At 45.0% G+C, this 22,591-nt stretch overlaps 1 long non-coding RNA gene across 1 annotated transcript in view; it reads right to left on the bottom strand.

Annotated features, from left to right (window-relative positions):
• Positions 1-690: 690 nt before the first annotated feature.
• The window catches only part of LOC128830633 (uncharacterized), a 45,791-nt gene continuing 23,890 nt past the window's right edge, over positions 691-22,591 (bottom strand). The window contains exons 2-4 of the long non-coding RNA XR_008443623.1: positions 7,611-7,754; positions 3,525-3,658; positions 691-938 (exon numbers count right to left, since the gene is read on the bottom strand). This is a non-coding gene — a long non-coding RNA (uncharacterized LOC128830633). The remainder of the gene's footprint in view (positions 939-3,524; positions 3,659-7,610; positions 7,755-22,591) is intronic.

The following is a 22,591-nucleotide window of genomic DNA, read 5'->3' on the forward strand; positions in this document are numbered from 1 at the left end:
CTCTTCTGCTCCAAATTTCCTCTGTTTATAGCACCATCTAGACCCTCCCACACTGAGTTTCATCATTAATTAGGCTGGACCACTCTACACGTGCATCCAGGTGAGACTGATGGGCCTTTCTACCCCACAACTTTTGCCACCTTTGTGGGGTAGAAGCCCAATCAGAGAATTCCTGAGTGTTGATGAGGCTAACTGAATTTGTGTAACAAAAATAGTGTATTTAAATGATCAATCATTTATAATTCATCATAACATAGTGTGACGGGAGCCCCAGGGTGCAACCTGAGACTGAGAGTCTGCTGTGCCCCCCTTTATCACTATCTTGGGTTGTGTCTCACAATGTCTTACTGGTAGCAAGCAGCAAACCCCTCTAGATGCTGTTACCACTCAGTGAAACTGTATGTGGAGCCCCACACCCAACTAGATTGCATGAATGCTCCCAGAGCATTTCATGAATCACACAGAGAAAGGTACCCGCCAAATCCCCCCAGCTCCCAGCCTTGTACCCTAGGAATATACCGTCTTGCACTGCTCAAGACCCTTTCTTGAGCAATGCAAGTTCATTAATTGGTTCACCACTTCATCAATGTAAAGTGGACATACACCAGTCTTGTGACCTGAGCAGATTTACCAAGCACTTCAGTCAAACTCATTAGTAAGGAGAAACATTAAAATAAGTTTATTGATTACAAAAGATATAATCACTTAACATCTAAGTGATAGACAAAAGTGAGAGTGGTTACCAAAAGAAAAGAAAATATAAACATGCAGTCTAAATTCTCAATCCTATTAGACTGGGCAACATCTAGATTAAGCAGTTTCTCATACCACTGGATATTGCATGTTGGTCACAGTCTTTTATATGCCGTCTTTTTATATTTTTCCCTCTTAGCCTGGGGACCAGTCTCTTCAGCTCCAGCATTCTCGTTGCCTTCAGCCTAGGTGGGGCAGAAGAGAAAAGATGAACCATGGGTGCACTGTGTTCTGCTTTATACTCTTAGTCCAGGTGCTTGGAGAATGTAAGTCATGTCTAGGGGGCATTGGTTGAGCAATTCCCCTGGTGTGGCCTTGTGCAAGTGAGTTATTGAATTGTAACTCCCTTGCTGGACAATGGCTGTTGATGGTTGTTTGACACCCGCCCAGGCGTTGGTTATCCTCCTGGTTATCATCTTTGGGGAACTAATAGCTGGGCACTTCCCAAACTCACAGCATATTTTAGTGACAACCATACAACACAGTTCTCATAACATTAATGATATACATATTTAGATGGAATAGTGGGTTTCAGCATGATACCTCACATGGCATGCTTTAAATGAAATATATACAAATGATGAATATGGGGGTTACAGGGTGCTCTCCCAGGGTGTAGTTTGTCACACATAGCCAAAGTCAGTATCTGTTCAGACCTCTTAGTTTCCTAATTTTTCCTCTGCTTTAACCACATCCTCCAACCCTGGATTTCAGTAAAGAACTGGATCGAATTCCCTTCAGATCCAGCCCATGTTGTTCTTCATCAGCTAGAAGTGTCTCTATTGAGCAAGATAACCCACTCCCTCCCACCGAGGTTGAGAACACTTCCACCCAAGGTGCCCCTGCCCAAGCTCGGTAGGGTACCTTGCTATCTTAAATAAATAAATACATTGCTAAACCTAATTCTTACAATAGACATCAGTAAATCTTTTTTATTCCCCCCTCGTTTCATGCCCAATATATTTTAATGTGTTTTGGTTTCTTGGATGGAAAAAGAAAGTAAGGCATAAATTGGTGGTTGTTGGAAAGTACAAGAGCAGTCTAGTGGTAGTGTGCTGCCATACAAGGAATCCAGCTTTGACTCATGAGATCCTAGGACTGGCATAGCTGGGAGTGCGGAGAAGAAGAATGCTCTGCCAATGGTGGGAGAGAGCACTTTATATTGTTCTTCTGTGGCTTCTATGAGATGCATAGGGTGGTGTTGGTGGGCTCAGGTGGGGGCTGATGCAGCCTCCTGATGGAGGAAGAGAAGCACAATTCCAGTTCAAGTCCAATTCTAGTTCAGCAGATACCATCTATCTATACATTTTCTACAGCAATCATAATGGTGGTATCAAAGCACTTCCTGGGAACATTAGCTCTATATGGCAAGCTCTCTAGTGAACCTCATGGATTCTTCTGCTCTTCTCTGGAAAAGAGATGCTGGTCATTTGGCACATAATATTTCTGGTTTTTCTTTCTTTCCACCCCTCTTCATGTGCCATGTTATGATTAGAAATGTTTGTCAATGAGGAGGGTTCTGCAACATGCTCTAAAAGATATCAGACTCTGGATCAGTCTTATTTACTTTGGAAGCTTGTTGGACCTCCTGGACCAAGACCTTGTATAGTTTTCATACTCTTCATTTTAGGCTTTGCGAGCTGCATTGTCACAAAAGACCATCGCTTTGCGGGTCATGAATGGAGATGTGGTCACTGATGTAGCTGATCCCAAATGCATTGAAGATCAGGATCAGGCATTGACAATGGAAATGGACAGGGAGCCAGAGGAAGTACAGGAGTGACATGCTACAGTGGCCTGTCCCATTGAGGAGATGAGCTACGGCCTTCTGCACTTGCTGGAACCTTTGAATATCTTCCATCTTCAGGCCCATATACAGTAAGTCATGGTCATCCAGTATGGTGGCAATGAATGAATGGATTGCTGTGGCCAGATCCTCATCTGGGAGGAAGGGAGGAAGTTTCCTAGCAAACTATGGATAAAGGAAGATTATTTACCACCACTGATTTCTAGGTTAAATGCAGTGCTCAAGAGAACCCTGAAGAGTCACATCACAGAGATAATGGGGGAGGAAGGGGAGGCAAGCACTTTTTTTTGGAGGGGAAAGGCAGTGACCAGCCCATCCTTCAAGAGTGTTTCTTCCTTCTGATCAGGATCACTTTGGTCTTGTCTGGGTCAAGTGCAAACATCTCAGGGCTGGTCTCCTCTAGGCACTGCGACATTTTTGCAAAGGTGTTGGTTGCATCAGTTGAAAAGGAAAGATCAGTACACAACTTAGTATCATCAGCATGTTATTGGCAGCAGAATCTGCGGGGTCTCAGCACCTGAATAGTCTTACGTAGACACTAAAGAGCAGGGGGCCAGGATGCAGTTCTTGGTATCTGAGTGGATAGAATCTTTTGTCATGCAGGACTCATCCTGATTTAGCTATTACACACACAGGGCTTGTCTATACTTACCGCGCTGGTTCGGCGGCAGGCAATCGAACTTCTGGGTTCGATTTATCGCGTCTAGTCTGGACGCGATAAATCGAACTCAGAAGTGCTCCCTGTCGACTCCGGTAATCCTGCTCGCCGCGAGGAGTACGCGGAGTCGACGGGGGAGCCTGCCTGCCGCGTCTGGACGGCGGTAAGTTCGAACTAAGGTATGTCGACTTCAGCTACGTTATTCACGTAGCTGAAGTTGCGTACCTTAGTTCGATTTGGGGGTTTAGTGTAGACCAAGCCACATTCATTTAGCGATTACACACAGCTATTAAAATCAGTACTGACCTGATTCTGAGAGACCCATATGCAGCTGCCCAGGAGGCAGAGCATATAAGGAGCCCCTCCACTCTCAAAAAGAGGCTTGTCAGAAATGCCGTCCTTGTGCTCCTGGGAGGGGCAGAGCATCAAGAGCACTCCTCCTGCAAAACAAATGAACCTATTCATGATAGAGCAGCATTATGAGAGCCTTGTTGCACAAGAGAATGGAATACAGAATAAGTTTCCACAGATATATGGGCTCTGCAGTGCTCACAGGAACACGTATTCTTGTCTTGGGAGAAAAGACTCAGAAGACCCATAAGGATAAGACATGGGACAGCCAAGATATTGATTTTTAGATTCACTTTTCACCACATTTCAGATTTTTTTAAAACTTATTTTTGTTACATATTTTAGAGGCCTCTTCTAAATCACTGTAAATACATCTAAATGCCTTAGCTTGGATAAAAAATTATCAATTCATATCTTTATGAGTTTAGAAGGAAATGAACTATTCGGTTTCTTGTATGCAAAAGTGAAAAACAGAGAGAGAAGTCCTGTCCATTAAAACATAACAAAGGTGTTATCTTGTTATACTTTTTTAAAATTCACACCAGTACAGGAGGTATGTGCAAGTCCATAGGCACCATTTAAGCCCTTAAAAAGGGATCTAAATAGTATGTAGGGATTTGTGGGGGCTTTCTGCTCTGGGAAATTTCACCCTGATAGAGGTTGCCATTCTTTGGGATGGATTATGATCCGCTCCTGCACAAATGTGTCAGGAGACAGAGTGTACATTAAAAGCTTCCTGACCCTATGCACAGCATGTAGAGAACACTTAGCAATCCCTGTGAGTTGGAACTATACTTGCTCCTTCCTCCTTCATGTGATAAATATTATACAGCTACACAATGCCCCCTACAATCAGCCTTGATCTAGCTCCTAACAAGTAATTTCAAATGAACTTCCTCTTGGACTATAAAGTTGAGACTTTTTGAGAGCAATGTGGAAAATTACATATGAGCGATAAGCTTTTTGACACTATCAGTACACAGTGGAGTAAGAGGCTTTTATTAGTAGTACTCTGAGTAATTATTCCTTTTGATCTCAAGACATTTATAAATTTTCAGAAAATAGCATCCTCATGGACTGTCAGATGTTAATCAATCGGGTTGTTAAAACCTAGAAAATTCTTTCCTTTCTTCCCCATCTCCTTTCTGCTTCTGGCTCATAAAATTGGCATGTTAATTAAAAATGAATAAGTCCATTCATTCATTCATTCAGAGATAGCTCAGTGGTTTGAGCATTGGCCTACTAAACCCAAGGTTGTGATTTCAATCCTTGAAGGGGCTACTTAGGGATCTGGGAACATCTTGGTCCTGCTAGTGAAGGCAGGGGGCTGGATTCAATGACCTTTTAGGGTCCCTTCCAGTTCTATGAGATAGGTATATCTCCATATATTTTTTATTATTATTATTCATCTCCAACAAGGAGTTTGGAGTATTTGCTATTGATTTAGACTTATAAATACTAGAAGTTCCTTTTGGTGAGGAATTATTTATCTTTTATGAAACCTTTTGAATTTTGAAGGAAATTTCCCTTGTAGAATGACAGTTGTTTGAGGTTTTGTTGCCCTCTTCTGGCCAGTCTTTGTCATACAATTCTCTTTGAATGTATGCAAAACCTACAAAACCAGCAAGCCACATACTACAGTATTTCCCTCATTCATACCCAGGGGCACCAAAAAAAGGCAGCAATTTGAGGGATAGATACAAAACAATCTAGAAGATTTTTCTTTGCTTTACATAGGACATTTTCTGCATTATCATTCTGCAAGATCATGCACAGCAAATATAACCAATGCTGCTTCCAACATGCATAAAGCTTCCAGTTTTCATTTTAAACAAGCATTTAACAATAACCTTGTAATTTAGTCTGCCAAAATGAAGATTAAAATGTTCACTGTCAGCCACTGGCTATTATTATTAATCATGTTTATTACAGCAGTGCTTACGGGCCAATCAGGAATGGGGGCCCCACTGTGCTAGGCACTGCACAGAGTAAATAGATAGTCCCTGCCCCAAAAAGCTTACAGAAACAGAGTGGGGGAAAGGGTAGAAAAGAGGCAGAGTGAACAATGTCATGGTGGCAAATGGCATGTTAGTTCCACAATTCTTTGAGGGGGATCAACTAAATAGAAAGGGAAGGGAAGGGGGGTGAGGAGGACATGGCAGGGAAGAAGAAAGTAAGAGGGGCAGGTAAGGAGTGATGCTAGCTGAGGTGAAGAGACTGAGTGGCTGTTTGCTCCAGCACTCCCTCTCAATCAGCACAAGGCAGAACTATAGAAAGTTCTCCCTAGTATGTCCACACAGCCTGCGACAGCCCAGGCCGAGGGACTCAGACCCATGATCTAAAAATAGCTGTGTAGACACTACTTTGAAGCTGCGGCTCAGGCTGTTGCTTGGGCTTTGACATTGGGGTAGAGGGGGCTTCGGAGCCTGAGCTGCAACTTCAGAGCACTGTCGACCCACCTATTCGGAGAGCGCTAGTGCGAGCCTCACAACCCCGAGTCTGTCGAGCGGGCCAGGAGGCTTGCTGCCACAGGCTGTGTAGGTATACTCCCAGTGTCCCGAGATCCTTGCTTCTGCTCCAATCCGCTGGCTGGCTCCTCTCTTCAGTTTTTTGTCCCCCCAAGCCACATGGTGGGGGGGAGGAAAAGCACCTCATGGGTCCTAGTGCCCCAAGACTGGGGGTGAGAGACAGTTCTGGGTGTTCAGGGGACAAGTGAGCCCAGCTGGGCTCCATTTTACGCCCTCTTACAGATGCCAGCTGGTTATACCCAGCTATTTAGGGGCCTAATTCTTCTCTCACCCCAGTGTAAATCAGAAGAAACTCTGCTGAAGTCAGTGGAGTTTCTCTGAAGTAACAAATGGTGTCTGTGATCAAAATCACTGCTCTCCTTAGGGGTAAAATCCTGCCCCATTGATGTCAATGGGAGTTTTGTCATTGACTCGAGTGGAGACAGAATTTCACCCTCTTTCTTAAATGAATAGGAGACCTTTCAGTCCTTAGCCTGACTTCATTTTTTATTTATTTTAAATGAAAATACTTGAAACTTGTTACATTTCCTCGGACGTCAATTAATGCTATTTCCAGTCTCATTCACACTAAGCAGCTCCATGAGTCAGGATCACATAGTAAAAACAAAAAGGTAAAACACATGAGGCTTCCAACTATTTATTCACTTACTTGAAAACCAGAAGCTCTAATTATTTATTTAGCGATAAATTAATACTTTTCTGAAGCTAGTATAAGACAAATTAACTGTATAGCTCAAAAAGCCACTTAGCACTGAAGCTGGGTTCTTGATGACATGATAGTAGAAATGCCTGTGCTCCATGTATTCTAGCATTCCCATCATTGGTACCACTGGTAGAGCTGTACTGATGGTAGCATGATAGTAAGAGATTTCCCCAGAAAGGTCAGTTTAGACATGGCCTCATTTTACTTCACCTGGTCTCTTTAACCTATCCTAGATACTGTGGATGAAATTCTGGCCTCATTGAGATCAACAGAAGTTTGGCTTCAATGGATTCAGGATTTCATCTTGTGTCTTCAATTGTTTTTAGCCTATTTCATTCATTGGTTTGTTGCTGTTCTGAAAAAGTCATGTCTTCTTTACTAAGTGAATATATTCTCTCCTATTGAGGAAACTAAAGTTGCTGAGTTCTTGAAGGTCTCATCAATTTACATCACTAACCCAACCTAATATTTAATATTAGAGCCAGACCCAGAGGATTCTGAAAGAATGATGAACAGAAATTTAAACATCCATGGAAAACACATTGAAAGTGACAAGAGAAGTTTAAACATTTACTTCCCAGATGGTATACACGTCCAGAGGTGCTGCGAGACTATAGAGGGCACTGGTGCAAGAATAGGTTAGGAGCTCCCTTCACAATTAAAAAAAAAAAACCCACCATCGAAGATTTTGTTTACCTTTACCACCTTGGAAAAAGAGAGCATACTCATCTTATCCATAGACACGAGCACAATATGCAGACTATCCACACCCAGAAAAATTCTGTTTATACATTTATACAAAATACTCACTGGCAGTGATGTAGTGCTAAATTTTATAGTGCAGGAGCCGTGCAGAAATGATCTCATGTTGATAATTCTGTCATGCATGAAGTAATCTCCAAAATGTATCTTGTGTGTGATGTCATCATAAGCTAAAGCATCCATATTCAAAGCCTAATTTTTTAACCAGTAAAATGTATGTAATTAAAAATCTGCACAATAGCAATTGAGACATCACACATTAGTAATAAATACATATACCACATCCACATAAAACATGCACAACTCATCTTTCATATGCCGAACTTTAAGCTAAGTAGCAAGGCACATCCAGAGCACACATGTTGTTAGGCAAAAAGCTCAAGGCCTTCAGTCACAATTGTGTTAGTCCAGTTTCAAGTTGGCACAGCTCTACTGGAACTAAATGAATGGAGTTACACTTCTGTAAAATGGGAATAATGTAATAGGGAATCAAGCCCCAAATCTTTATACCTAACCCCACAATTTTGCCCATGGAAAAACTTCAATTTGAGCACAAACATTTGCTTTTCATTCACCAACCATGTGGCTGGGCACCAAATGCCAAGAAGTGTTATCACAATGTGACAGAGGCCCATTGGTGGTTCACTACTCTGTCAGCAACCCTTGTCAGGCCTGACATATTCACAACAGCTAACACATTGGTTTCATAATCTGTAACTAAAAGGTGTCATGTGAGATATTATATACAAACTGATAACTCTGGTCCTGGAAATCTTTGTGTTTCGTGCAAATTGGGTGTGGACAAAGAATTATAACTAAGTGCTAGAATTATGTTCTTAAAATGTGTTCGGCAAGCAATGAATAAGTCCAGTCTGCCCTAGATGAAGGAATGCGTATTTGCTTTTCTGACCAGCCTGGCCATCAGGCAGCAACAATGAAGGCAAATTTACATATAAGATAAACAAAGCTAACACGCAGGAGAAAAGACAAAATGATGTTACACCCCAACAGCAGGGCAAAGAAACTTGCTCTGGGCTTACTTTTCAAAGAACACGTTTCAGAGGTTTGCGGGGCTATAAGAAGGGGAGAGATCCCCACAGTTATCCATTACTGGGCATCCCTTTGATAATCTTTGTCACTTGTCTCTGGATCCTTTCCAGTTTCTCTACATCTTTTTTATACATTGGTGACCAAAATTGGACACAGTATTCCAATTGAGGCGTAACCAGAGCTGAGTAGAGCGGTACTATCACCTCCCGTGACTTGCCTCTGTTAATGCAACCTAAAATTGCATTTGCTTTTTTTGCAACTGCATCACATTGCTGACTCACGTTGGGGTTGTAATCCACCACAACTCCCATGCCTTCTCAGCAGTGCTGCTGCCAAGCCAGTTATCCTCCATTCTGTATTTGTACATTTGGTTTTTCTTCTCCAAGTGAAGCAACTTACATTTGCCTTTGTGAAATTTCATTTTGTAGCTCTCCAATTTATCAAGATCGCTTTGAATTTTAGCTTCTTCTTCACAGTGTTTGCAATCCCCACCCCCAGCTTTGTGTCATCTGCATGCTCTCTATTACTACATTCAGGTTATTAATGAAGATGTTAAATAACATTGGACCCAGGACAGATCTCTGTGCAAACCCACTTGAGACCTCCTTCCAATCGGACATCATTCCATTAATAGCTACTCTTTGTTTGCGGTTATTTAATCAATTATGTATCCACTTAGTGATAGTTCCGCCAAGCCCACATTTCTCCACCTTATCATGTGGGACTGTGTCAATAGCCTTGCTAGAGTCCAGGTATATTATGTTCCCCACTTTCCCCCTGGCAATTTCTCACTTGCAATGTTATATTACCTTACACACAGCACTCATTACATGGTTCATACTGAGGTACTAAAAAAACAATGCCAAGCAGAGCACACTACAACACACATTACTGTGGCTCACTACTGAAATGGTCTTTCAAAGCCTTCTTGAGCCATATATCTCCCTGTTGAGCTGCTCTTATTGCCCTAGTATCTGGCTGCTCAAAATCAGCAGCCAGGCATTTCCCCACCACGCTCCACCCCTGCAGAAACTTCCCCCTTTGCTTCACAGATAGTATGAAGTGCATAGCAGGCAGCTATAATAGAGATTTTTTTTTCACTAAAGTCTAATTGCATGAATAGACAGCACCAGTGCCCTTTCAGACGGCCAAAGGTACATTCAACAGTCATTCTGCACCTGCTGAGCCTCTATTTGAAGTGCTCCTTGCTGCTCTCGAAGTGGCTGGTGTACGGCTTCATGAGCCAGGGAAGTAAGGGATAAGTTGGATCTCGCAGGATCACTATTGGTATTTCAACATACCTAATGGTAATCCGCTCATTTGGAATGAAAGTCCCTGCTTGCATCTTTCTGAACAGGCCTGTGTTTTTAAAGATGCATGCCTCATGCACCTTCCATGACCAGCCCATGTTGATAAAACATCCCCGGTGATCCGCCAGTGCTTGCAATACCATAAAAAAGTAGCTCTTTCAGTTTTGGCAAGGTGGTCTGGTGCCAAAAGAGGGATATGAATGCCACCTATCACCCCACTGCAGTTCAGGAACCCCCATTGCTGTAAAACCATTCAGAATGTCCTGCAGGTTGCCAAGAGTCACAGTCCTTTGTAGCAGGACACAATTAATGGCCCTGAACACTTGCATCCCTTTCCATTCTGCTGAAAGAGTGTTCCTCCAAGCCCTCTGCTCGTTATTCACAGCACCAGAGCTGTGCGGGATCTCTTGGAATGTGTCCTCCCATATTCTCTTGCTTCTTCTTATGTGGCTGAGCTGCTCCTCTGGTGTGGATGGAGGGATCCTCAACGCCACATTTCTAGCTGCAAAAGAGACAATGCACAGAGGTCCTATTATGAGTGTTTTCACTCCCCTTGATCCACACAAGTTACAAGCACTACCTTCTCACTTCCCCTCGGGATTCATAGAGCACAGCGGCAGTCCCAGCCATGGGGAGTACGGCCCTGGGGGAAGGGGGCTATTTGGGACAATGAGGGGGGAGCACATGGGCATCAGTATATGCGGATAGGGCAATTTAATTAAATACTGGCACCATTTTCCACAGGTGGTGGTGATTTTAGCTGAGATCTCACTCCTAAGGGTAGTGGAGCCTGAAAGGAAACAGCTCCTGCATGCATCTGGTTGCAGACCAGGTCTGTATGCTGCTAACCTGTGTTCTGCAATGGTGCCTGCTGAAGTAATTGCTGACTGGCGTGGGAAAGTGTCCTACCGCAATGGGAGGAATAAGGCAGCCTTCCCCAGAAACCTTTGGCAAGGGATTGCAGACTGCCTCCAGGAAAGTTTCCTTTAAATCTCTATGGAGAATTCATGGGACAGCCTGGGGCATATAAACAAACTATTCCACAGGACCCCCTCTGCCTAGCTGCACAGAGGAATAAGAAGCAGAGAGCAACTGTACCTTCATTGGTTATTTCACTACCTCTTCTAGCATGATCAAAAAATAGTAAACAAACAGATGTGTCCCTGCAATATCAAAGCAACCTGCATAATTACCAGAGATTCCTTCCTCTGCATCAGACTTGTCGGTGCTGGACTGCTGGGAGTGGCTCAACTGCTCCAGCATCAGAAAGAAGTCCTGTCTTGCTGTGCCATTGGATCCCCTGGTTGCCGGTCCCCCATACTCCTCCTCCTCTTCCTTGTTCAACACTTCCTCCTCACTGTACAGGCCTGTGACTCCAACTTCCCCAAAGTATCCACAGGTCTCTTGGTGGTGGTGGTGGAGGAGTCTCCCCCAAGGACAGCATGCAGCTCCTTGTACAAGCAGCATGCCTCTGGCTCTGCACCAGAGCAACTATTTGCCTCCTTTGCCTTCTAGTATGCCTGCTGCAGCTCCTTGATTTTCACGTGGCACTGCCGCATGTCCCTGTTGTAGCCCTTCTCCCCCATGCTCCAAGGGATCTGCTCATATATGTTGACATTTCTATGGCTGGTTCAGAGCCTGAAGAATCTCTTCTCCCCATAGACCCAGGAGATCCACTACCTTCTGTGTACTCCGGTCAGGAGTGCGTTTGCGATGTGGCACCAGTATGGTCAGCTAGGCAGTTGCTAAGTGAGCTCTCCACACCAACCAAACCGGAAATGGAATTTCAAAAATTTGCAGGGCTTTAAAAGAGGAGGGGTGTGTATCTGTATACCTGGTCGCAGGGCAGCAGAGTTCAAAATGATGACCAGAGCGGTCACAATGGGGCATCGTGGAACACCTCTTGGAGGCCACTAATTTCAATGTAAGTAAGGCAGTGTCCACACTGATACTGTGTCAACCTAACTACGCCAACCTAAGCACTATACCTCTCATGGAGGTGGAGTTATTAAGTCAGCATAGCGGACGAGTTACCTGGGTGGGAGCAACATTTTAGTGTAGATGCTTACAGAGTTAGATTGATGTAAGCTGCCTTGTGTCGACCTAACTCTGTAGTGTAGACCAGGCCCAAGTATCTTGAACATCTGGCCCTTAGACACTACAGTGATGGGCATCTCTAAAAATAGAGAATTACTGGAACTAAGAAAATGCTGTATAGAGGTTTGGACTCACCCAGCAGCGCCTCCTACTGGTTGCTTCAGGGAATCAGCTTGTCCAGCATCCAGAGCGCCCTCTGCAGGCCAGTGATCTACCTCTCCTCTGGCCCCATGCCCTTCCCAGGACCCAGTGCCCCTGTTACTGGGATGCTGCCCCCTGGCAGTACTCCACAGATCTGGGACTCCCCTCCCTGGGGAACCCCCACCCATTATCCCCACCTCACCTCAGTACCAGGCCACTGCCAGTCACTATCAAGCCCTCACTCCCTGGGGCAGATTGCAGTATCAGCCACTCATCACTGGCAAGCAGGGTTTGGACCTGCTGCTTCTGCCTACCCAGGGCTGTCCCTTTGCAACCCCAGTACCTAGCTGGCCTTACTCTAGGCCTGCAGCCTGGGGTTTTTCCCAGGCCAGAGCTCCCCAGCTCATTTAGCCTTCCTCCAGCCCTGCTTCCCTCAGGTACCTCTCAGCTCCAACCAGCCCCTCTCTCTCTCTAAAACAGAGAGAGAACTGACTGGCTTTCTGGCTGCCCTGGCCTTTATAGGACCAGCTGAGCCTTAATTGGGGCGTGGCCTCAGATGAGCCTGACTTCCCACTCAGCCAGGGAGCTGCTTGCCCCAGCCTCAGCCCCCTCATGGGCTGTTTTTAGCTCCTGCAGGCACAAGCGGGGTGACTACCCCGCTACATGCTGTTACCACCCTGGCTCACGTTTACTTAGAGTGTGCCAGGTTGCAGCCCCTACACCGGCTCCTCACCGACATTATGTTACGTTTTTGGTTACACTTTTCCCCTCACCTTCTCATTTATGCACTCCCTATCCGTGGCCCCACAAAGTCGCGGGACCTCCTGGTCAACTTCCTCTTGGCACTGGCTAAACAGGCCATCTATAAAACCAGGGAGAGGAGGTTGGCCGATGGAGGTGCCTGTGACTGTGGGGCCTGTTTCCAATCCTCTGTCCGTTCACGTATCCGGGCAGAGTTCCTCTGGGCGGCGTCCACTGGCTCCCTTGACACCTTTGAGGAGCAGTGGGCGCTGTCCGGGGTTCTCTGCTCGGTGTCCCCGTCTGGTTCTCTTCTTTTGACCCTTTGACCACACTCCTGTCCCTGTTTTTACATTAGTTGTCCCCCATAATTATTTGAGTTCCAGGTCCTGTGGATCCTCCCCTTAGGCTGGGGGGAGATCCTTTAGCAGTGGGCGGGCTTACGCCCGCCCACTTCCCGGAACCCAATAGGTACATGCTGTTACCAGCCTTTTGTTTGTCTAATAAATATTTCAAAAGAATGACAATATCAAAATAGTCACAGAACACCCAGTCTACATTTTTTCCTAACAATGAGTAAAAGTGATCCAAAAGAAATGCGTATACACCACTGAACACAGGGCTATTCAGGAGAATGGAGGTAGATTGAAGACAATGACTATATCTCACCTCTCTGGCTTTGTCTTTGCTACATTTTATCATGTTAGAACACAATGGTGTAGAGTTGAGTTAGCTAATACATTGTTAACATGATGTGTCAGTCCAGTTTGGCAAGGACAAGTGAGCATTGGGTCAGCTAGTCCTACTTAAGCCCTGGTCCCGGTTATATTTTTGCTTCATCAATGCTGAATCCTGAAGGCCAAGTTTACAAAAAGCAATGTATGCTATAAAATGTGATGTTTTCATATGCCCTTTCTGGCAAGAAATTTTAATGTCTATAATATTCCAGCAACTTCTGAGAACAAGATGTCATACTACTTCATGTTTAACTATTCACATAATAGCAATTCACATGGTCTTGAATATTCTTCTAGAATGTTGTTGTGCTCTTTATTTGGTAACTTCTTATACAGTATCTCAGTAAGCAATTAGGACAAAGCTGGCCATCTCAGAGTAATCTTCTAGCAGGACTTCAGTGCTAGGAGAATAGAGAAACTACAACTGTCCCTGCACATCGGGGTTCCAGTCTTGGTCCCTGAATACAAAGCAGCAGTCTGCACTTGCTACCGAGACAGGGCTGCCTTCCCAAGACTACTTCCTCCTCCTCGTCAGTAAAACAAAGTCTGTGCTTTTCTCTCTGAGACGGAATGGAAGTGAAGCCCTCAGATGGCTGAACACAACCACAGCTTGGATCCTTTCCTTTTCAGAGCAGAGGGAAGGGATTATGCCCCCTTCCCCAGCTAATTCCTGACCCATATGCAGGTCTCAGCAGTGGCACTGGAACCCTTTTAATAGTGGCACTGCTGAAAGCCAGCCCCCTTACCCCTGTCTGTGCCCCTCCTCCCAGCTGGGGCAGGAAGCAGTGCCATGTCTCCGGGAGGAGGGGGGATCCAGACAGGGATAAGGGGGCAAAGGCTGGGGGTGGGCACAGGGCCAGGAACGGAGCCCTGGGCATGAGGCCCACAGCCGGGACCCCGCATGTGGGGCCGTAGCAGAGACCTGGCCACGGGGCCAGTGGCTGGGACCCCATGATTGGGGGGCTGGGTAGGGGGCCCTGGGCATGGGGCCAGTGAGCTGGGCCAGTGCCCCAAGAGTAGAGCCCCAGTGTGGGGCCAGTAGCCAGGAAATGGGGCCAGACACTGGGACCCGAGCCCAGGGCCAGGGAGCAGAGTCCCAGGCATGGGGCCAGTGGCCGGGAGGCCAGGACCTAGGACTGGTGGCTGCGGATGGAGGCCTGGGACTGGGGCCAGCATGGGGCCTCTATTCATTTGGGAAGCAAAGACCCACAGTGAGATGATTCTAGGAGGGCAATCCTTCCCCGGTTTGTTGCTTAGTGAGGTAAGATAGCTAACAAATCTCAAGCTTCTGAATTTAAACTGATTTACTGTTGGTGTCAGGAAGAAGTTTTCTTCCACCTGCCCTCCATAGACAACACAGTCTAATTAGATTGGTTCGTTATGTGCACACACACACACACACACACACACACACACACACTCATGTTCTGTGGTGTAAAAGGTACCGGCCATTGTTAGATGTATAGTGAGTTAGATTAACTAATAGTCTGATCCAATATGGTCACGTCTTTGTTGATTAATGGCCTTGGCGACACATGTTATTTGTATCATATCATAGTTGTGTAGGCCACTATACATGGGACAGCAAAACTCTTATTAAAGCATAACTGTAGGTGCTTGCATTATTATAGAGCACCACAGAAAGTTAGCTTTGTTTAACTAAGCCCCATTTACCCTTCATTTCCCACATATAATTCCAAAGCAAGAACTAGACTAATATGTAATTCAACACAATTGAAGTAGTTTGGTACCCTCCTACTTTAGATTGCCACACTACCAGAGTTCTGATCAGCAGAAGCGTTGGAACTGGATACCCTCAATTTAAAAAGGGAGATGGGGTGGAGGGGAAGTGTTTTCTGTCAAAGGGCTTCACCTAGGGAATAAGTTTTCCTCCCTTATTCTGACCCTCAGGACAGTCTCCAAGGTGCATTGGCTTCTGGGAAGGGTGGGGGCTTGATGGGAGTTAGTTCTTCATGATGGTGGTCAGGTAGGGAGTTGTGTGATTGGTATAGGGCTCTGTTCTATTGATTATTGGGGGTAGCTGCTGTTTAATTCCATTTATGTTTTTGTAACAGGTAGTGGGGTGCCTAGAGCCTTGGCAAAATAAACATTCATAAGAACTGATGACAGTCTGAATACACAAATCCAACAGCTACAATTGCAAAGTCATACAAAAACAATGTTGAGGGGCAATGCAGAGTTCCTTGGTGCATAATGTATTACAGCTGTTCAACTTGCAACACCCCAAGTGAAGGCCCAATAAGGTTAGAGACATCTGCTGAAAAGCAGCACTTCTCTATTAGAATATGGATCACTGAAGTAAAGCCTGCTCTAAACCAACTAATAAACATGGATGCAGATATTTTCACTACTGATGCACAGAATATGATTACTTCCCCACTGTTTAGGCATCCCAGGATATTGGCCTTGAACCTAATTTATATTTTTCCAAGGTACAGTTAACCAATAGGGACGCCAAGGCCCAGGGTGTAAACAACTGTATTTCTGCCTGTTTATGCAAGATTGCCTATATTAGTGTAACTGCCTTCAAGTAGCCCCGAGTGAGAAAAAGCTGAATTTCATAACTGATGGCAACTGATGTATCCAGCTTCATTAAGACAGCCATGGTTTTTCATTTCAGCAAAGGTTCAATCAACAAATAAAGCCCTAATCAAAATTGAGCTTGAAATTAAAGATTGGCTGACCATCCCTTGACATTACGGTACTGTAATAAAAGAAACTGAAGATGATCCATATTGGGGGAAAGGCATCCAAATATTAAGGACAAATAGACAATGGTCATTAAGATTTTTGTATCTCAGCAGTTACAAATTAGAGAGCTTTATTCAGCTTCAGTTGCCACCTTTCTTTGCCCAGTTCTTATCTCATTTCCTGTTATTAAAAGGGAAGAAAGATACTGTACATTAGGGTAACAAGTAGCTTTTCTAGGAATGTATATGAACATTTTTCTTTTAATGCACAGACAATGTGAGAGTGCCTTCAGTCAAATACTTCATAGTTTATGGTTTTCAATCCATTCCTAGTAAACTAGTATTTATAACAAGTGCTTAGAAGGATCACCATGGCACTACAGTACTATTTAATGTTATTTGCATAGACTATTCAAGGCTCTTTGCCATTGTCATTTATTAAATGTTTCCCAGCCAAATTTGTAAAAATAATGAACAAATGGAAAGTTCTTTCTACTCAGACTTCAGAGTGCAGTATAGCCAGCTTCTCTGTGAAGATAGCTGGTGCCTTTACTGCCCTCTGCTGGTACGTACCAAAAGTGCTGCCTCTTCAAAATAGCTATAATATTTTTGTACGCAGTGTAATTGTAGCCTTGTCAGCCCCAGGTCAGTTTTGTTATTGGCAGTCCAAACCCTGATGAATGCCACAGCCTGAACAATAGTTTAAAGGGAAAAAAAGATGTGCAAATATTAGTACAATCAAGAATTACATATCTTAATTAAAGGAAGTCAGGACTGAGTAGATTCCCAAATAAAATCACCAAATAAAGACCCCCTTGCTTGGAGGCCTTTTAGCAGGTCCCAGCCGCTGCCCACATACTCCACCACATTGCAGAGCCAGTACCGACCCCCCGCATTACCCTGGGGGAGGGGTAAGGGCATGGTAGCCCCACGGTTAAGTCAATATGGTTGCGCTCAGCCACAAGGCTGCATAGTCAAATGGCCAGAGTCAACGGGACCATCCCTTGTCTGCAGGGAAGCACGGCCCACTGGCCAGAGTCAATGGAAAGGGGGTTTGGTGGGCTTCCCCCTCCCAAAAGGGGGGCAGCTGGGTAGGAGGACCCAGGCCCTCCCTGCTCCACCAGGTCCCAGCCCAGGGCCCTGGTAGTGGCAATGGGGTTTGCCAGAAAGCTGGTGGGGAATCCACCTGCAACACACCATCTGCTTCAGGGACATTGACTAGTCCCTCCCTGGGCTGCTTCCTACCATGGCTCCTGTAGCTGAAGTCAGGGTGCCTTCGGGGTCTCAGGGTGCCTTGGGTGGCGATTGCAGTCTCTCTAGGGCATCTGCTGCTCCTGTTACCAGATGTGCCCGTTATTTTGGGGTATGCTCATTTATTAGAGTTACATTTCTGGGGGTGGGGCGGGGTCTGTAATTCTATCAATGTACTGCTTGTGTCACTTGTGTTTTCATATGGAGCTCTACTTCTCCCTTCTGCAAGTTCCCTCCCAATGGAACTATCCTGCAGGACCTAGGTTCCCCAGGGCTGGGTTCCTCCAGCCCCAGAACCAGATGAACACACACACACACACACACACACACAAAGTCTGAGTGGACCAGGTCACTCAGCACTCTCAAGCTGACCCCTTATATGCCCCTGGACTCAGTAGTCTGGGTCAAGCAGCACTTCCAAGCTGCCACCCTCTTATGCCCCACTTTCACGTTACAATTGTACTGGTAGTGTCCCACTTGATGAGCAAACCCCACAGTATTTTGGGGCACTACAAGGATCTTTAGCTTAGGTAAGAGGAGCGTTGCTGCAGAGTAAATGGGAAAGCAAAACACACAAAAGAGTAAAGTTCACAGAGAGAGAGAGAGAGAGAAGGAAGCAACCAGCTTAACCATAAAAGTTATTTATTGAATAATAGTGATAACCACACAAGGAACCTAAACAAACATAACAGCTACATTATTAAAGATCACAAAAGTCATATATAGAAAACTATACCTGATCAAACAAGTCAGGGTTAGAAAGTTATACCTGAGGCAGAAAAGAAAACAGAGAGAGAGAGAGCGCGAGGTCTCACCACTCCATGAAGCTTGAACTGGCTGGGGTTCCCAGGTGATGGTGGTAGCTCAGGGTCCTGAGTGCTGGATACAGGCAGACACCCCAGCACGATCAGCCAGGAGAAGCTGAAATCCCAGTGGAACTGATGCAGAGTTTGGATCCAAGCATCAGAACACTTACTGGAGTGTGAGTAGGATTTTTTGTATGGAAACAACAATGGTTCAAGGGAGAACACTAGATTTGTTTATGGGTAAAGTGATGACTCAAGGGTTTTCTTTAGGCTAGACAATAGGAGCTGATCACTTTTGGCTATGGGCGGTGTTCCTTCCAGGGAGCTCACATTGCAATCAGGCAGCTTCAGTATTTTGGATATCAATCAAGGATTCATTATTAGAATTGGTCTGATAACTGCTGAGCTGGGTGTGTGCAGGTGTAGGTTCATTAACATCTGGACTAGAGATCCCCCAGGATAAAGTGCTTCCCTGCTTTTCTGGTCCCAGAGTTCAGTGCAGTTCTTGCCTTGGAATCTCTGTTCTCCATTCTGTATGCTAATGGAGATGCCTCCCTGTCCCATCTTTGATGCAGATGAGGCTAGGGGAGGTGCCTTAATCCTACCACCCTTGTCAGGAGGGGTTTAGGTGTGTCTCCCACCGCCTTTTCATTGCTTTCTGTAAGTCTTTTCTATTATCAGTTTTGGTTCAAGCAGAGGCTGGGGGCGGGGTGTCCTTTATGAGTCAGACAGGCTGGATACTGCGCCCTGCTTCCCCAAGAACACATACTTGACTGAGATCACTCCGTCATCCAGGTACCTGGCTGCTCCTCAACTGGAGCTGGCGAGGCGCATCCTTCCTCCTCAGCAGTCCACCCGGACTGAGTTAGGCTGCTCCCTTTTATACTGCCGCAGCATTTGGAGCATGCCCAGCAGGGTCGAGGAGGCGTGGCTTCTGCTGCTAAGAAAGCTGCCTTAACGCCTTCTGCTCCAGTGCGGGGCCAGCACACCCCGTCACAGGTCCCCATTACCTTAGTATCTGAGCACCTTAGTACTAGTCAGTGGTACCAGGGGTTGACATTTAATATAAGCTTCCTGTTGATATTTGCAGACTGGGTAGGAGTAAGCTCTCCTTAAAATCAAATGCCAGTGTTTTTGCATGCCTGTATATGTGTACATGCATGTTTATTCAATACAATTCCAACTGGGTTGTTCTGTTCCTGGGGGTCATGCATGATTCTGTGTGTTAGTTATATGTTAAATTTTTACATAGTAGATTCCAGCGCTTGGCTGATTTTGCTACCTCTAGAATTATACAAACAATGCTCAGCCTGAAGTAAATGTCTCAATCTGCTGTACATTAAAAATAATGGATGCATATATAAAAGGTTAACACATTGCAGACATTCATTTAAAACTGAAAAGTGGATATAATGGCATTTATAAAACCTTTAACCATAAATATACATAGCATAGCTCAGAATAAATAGGAAATTGCTTTTAGCTGCAGGAACTGTACAGAACTTTTGTTGTTACTCTAGAGCTCCTATTGTGATTTTACATGAATTTGCTCTTGAAAGGAGTTTTTTTGAGAACAGCAATTGGTGTACTCCACCTCACATAAAAGCCCCATCAATCTTGACTCATAAAGTGAGAAGAAATACTGGGCAGAATAAGCAAGGGCTGTGCGTGAGCTATGCAATGTTGAATTAATGGATAAAACTTTCATAAATGCCATTATATATACAAGGCTTTGCTAATTTTATGAGTTGCCCAAAGCAAAAATTCTGAGCTGAATTATTCACTCAGGGCAGCATGAATTCTCTTCTCCCCTGGGAATCAATTTTCTGAGGTTTCCTCTTGGTTGTGCCATCTTCCATCAGTCCATTGTTCTCTACACTGTTTGAGGTTGGATTGCTATTCTATAGACACCGTGTTGCCCAGTAACTCTTGACAAGATCTCTTAACAAGCATCAGGGTGACTGATTCTCCACATGCTTTCCTCATTTCTAATGTGGATTTGCCATGGGAGACTGAATTTGCACAATTTTCAGTCAGATTTTGCTAGATTACTGTCAGACACAGAGCTGTCATCTACTTATCATTCATTATGCTCTAAACAAATTTGAAATGGAGGCATATGCCAAATTCTCCCAGACTGATCAGTTATGACTGTAAGCAAGTCAGTTCAGAGACTCAGAGGGGGCAGGACAAGTCAACATATGGCTGTCTGATATTCATTCATTTTTCAAAACATTGAGCCAGATTCAGTTATATGCTCTGGTTGCTTTGTTCTGCTTTGGCAAAATAGGAGTTGAAAACCTAGTTCAACCAGCTACTTAAAGCAGGTTTATTGCTGTTTTGCATCAGTGGAGTGATTTTTTTGCATCAGTGGAGTGATTTAAATAGCTTTGGATTCTTTTTTTTGGTTTACCAATTGAATTCCAACTGGGGACTGGACCTGTCCCTGATGTGTATTGAAGGCAGCCATCTTGATACATTCCTTACTCCTATCAAATCATCTGAACTAACCTAGTTAGCTAAAAACTGTTGTTTTTTCTATCCCCCCCTGTGGCTATACTTTTTAGTCACAATTTACTATCCATTTTTCTATTTTAGCTAGAGACAAGCCCAAGCCACGAAGCTTGCTGTTGGATCTGAATTTCACTAACATTATAGGTTGTTTAAATATGAACTTTTGCTTTGGGCCCCTATCTAATTTTAAAATGTAAGACAACCAACACTAAATTGCTGTTGCTACCTGTTTACTTCTAGGCCTTGTTTTTGTTAAACCACCTGTACCAACACACCTAGGGATATCTACAATGCCTATTATATCCCTGCTCTCCTCCAGGAGATACCACCTGCTCTCCAAGCTACTATCCTCCTTATCCAAATCAACCCTAAAATATGAATAAGTAATACTAATCAGGGTCTTGCATCAGTTAGGCAGTATGTTTCATGCTTTTCCTTATAGGTGTGACTCATACTTCTTGGTGCATTCGGTAGCTGTACCAAAGGACAAAACACCCATAGGGGAGGTAAACTGTGTTTGCACAATCATCTTCCTCTGGGTACATTGCCAGGGGAGGATAGTAGACAGATCTTCACCTGCTTTTGGAGCTGTGCTAGCCAGACATAGAACCTATAGTGTGGCCTATAAGATCTAGATGATTTCAACAAACTAACTTTGCATTCTAATTTGTTGTTAAAAATTTCGTTGACAGCTGATTCCAGGAGGGAGAGGGATAGCCTGTTCCCCTGCAAGTGACATCACTTGAAACCTTGGCTCCCTCTGCTTCAGCCACTTCTGGGCTGGGGAGAAAGCCCCTGTAACAGGGTTCCACTCACCGTGCTGGTGCCTCCTGCTGGTCGGCCTGGGGATTAGCGCCGCAGGTTGGTACCCCCTCTCCTGATGGTGCTTAGCCTGCTCTCACTTCTGCTACTGGACCCACATCACTCCAAGGACAGCAGCATCATTTTCATGACACAGCCCTCTAGCTGTGTCACAATCTGTGCTCCCCTCTTCCGGAGGTGAGTGCTGTAGTCCAATTGTCCCGCCACTTCCCAGTGGCAACTGTAGCCAATTGCCTGTCCACTTCCCTGCGGCCCCAGCACCCTCTTTGTCCTTGCCTCAGGGCCTCAGCCTGCAAATCCCAGCAGCCAGTCAGGAGCTCTCTCTAGCTCCCCTGGTTCCCTGCTAGCAGTACTGCTCTGTCCAGGGTGCTTGCTTTTTTCTTTCTGCCTGCTAGGCATCCACTCCTCCATCCTTAAGCTCCAGGGAGTAACTGGCCCTGCTCTGCCCTGCAGCTCTTCTTATATGGGCCTTCCCATATAAGGGAGTCCAGGGCTCTGATTGGCTGCTTCTCTCAGCCCCTCTCCTATTGGCTGCTTTCTGTGTAGGGCTCTCAACCCCTTAGAGGCCAATGTGGGGCCAATGCCCCATCAGAGCCCCCTTCCCCTTGTGGGTTACATTGCTTGGTGGGGAGCCCTTTAGTTATGCAAAACCTTAGCTTACACATTTCACCTCCTGTTGCAGGTTGTGGCTCCACCCCCACTGATGACATGTGACTTTGGTTTTTAACATGTTAATGGCAGCCCTCCCACCCACTGACTTCTATCAAAACAAAAATAATAATCAAGACATTAATTTAGGAGAAAGAAACAAGTAGCCTTAATCAGACTAAGCCAATTATTAACAACTTAGTT

This window comes from Malaclemys terrapin, chromosome 1 (genome assembly GCF_027887155.1).
Source record: "Malaclemys terrapin pileata isolate rMalTer1 chromosome 1, rMalTer1.hap1, whole genome shotgun sequence".
Lineage (NCBI taxonomy): Eukaryota > Metazoa > Chordata > Testudines > Emydidae > Malaclemys > Malaclemys terrapin.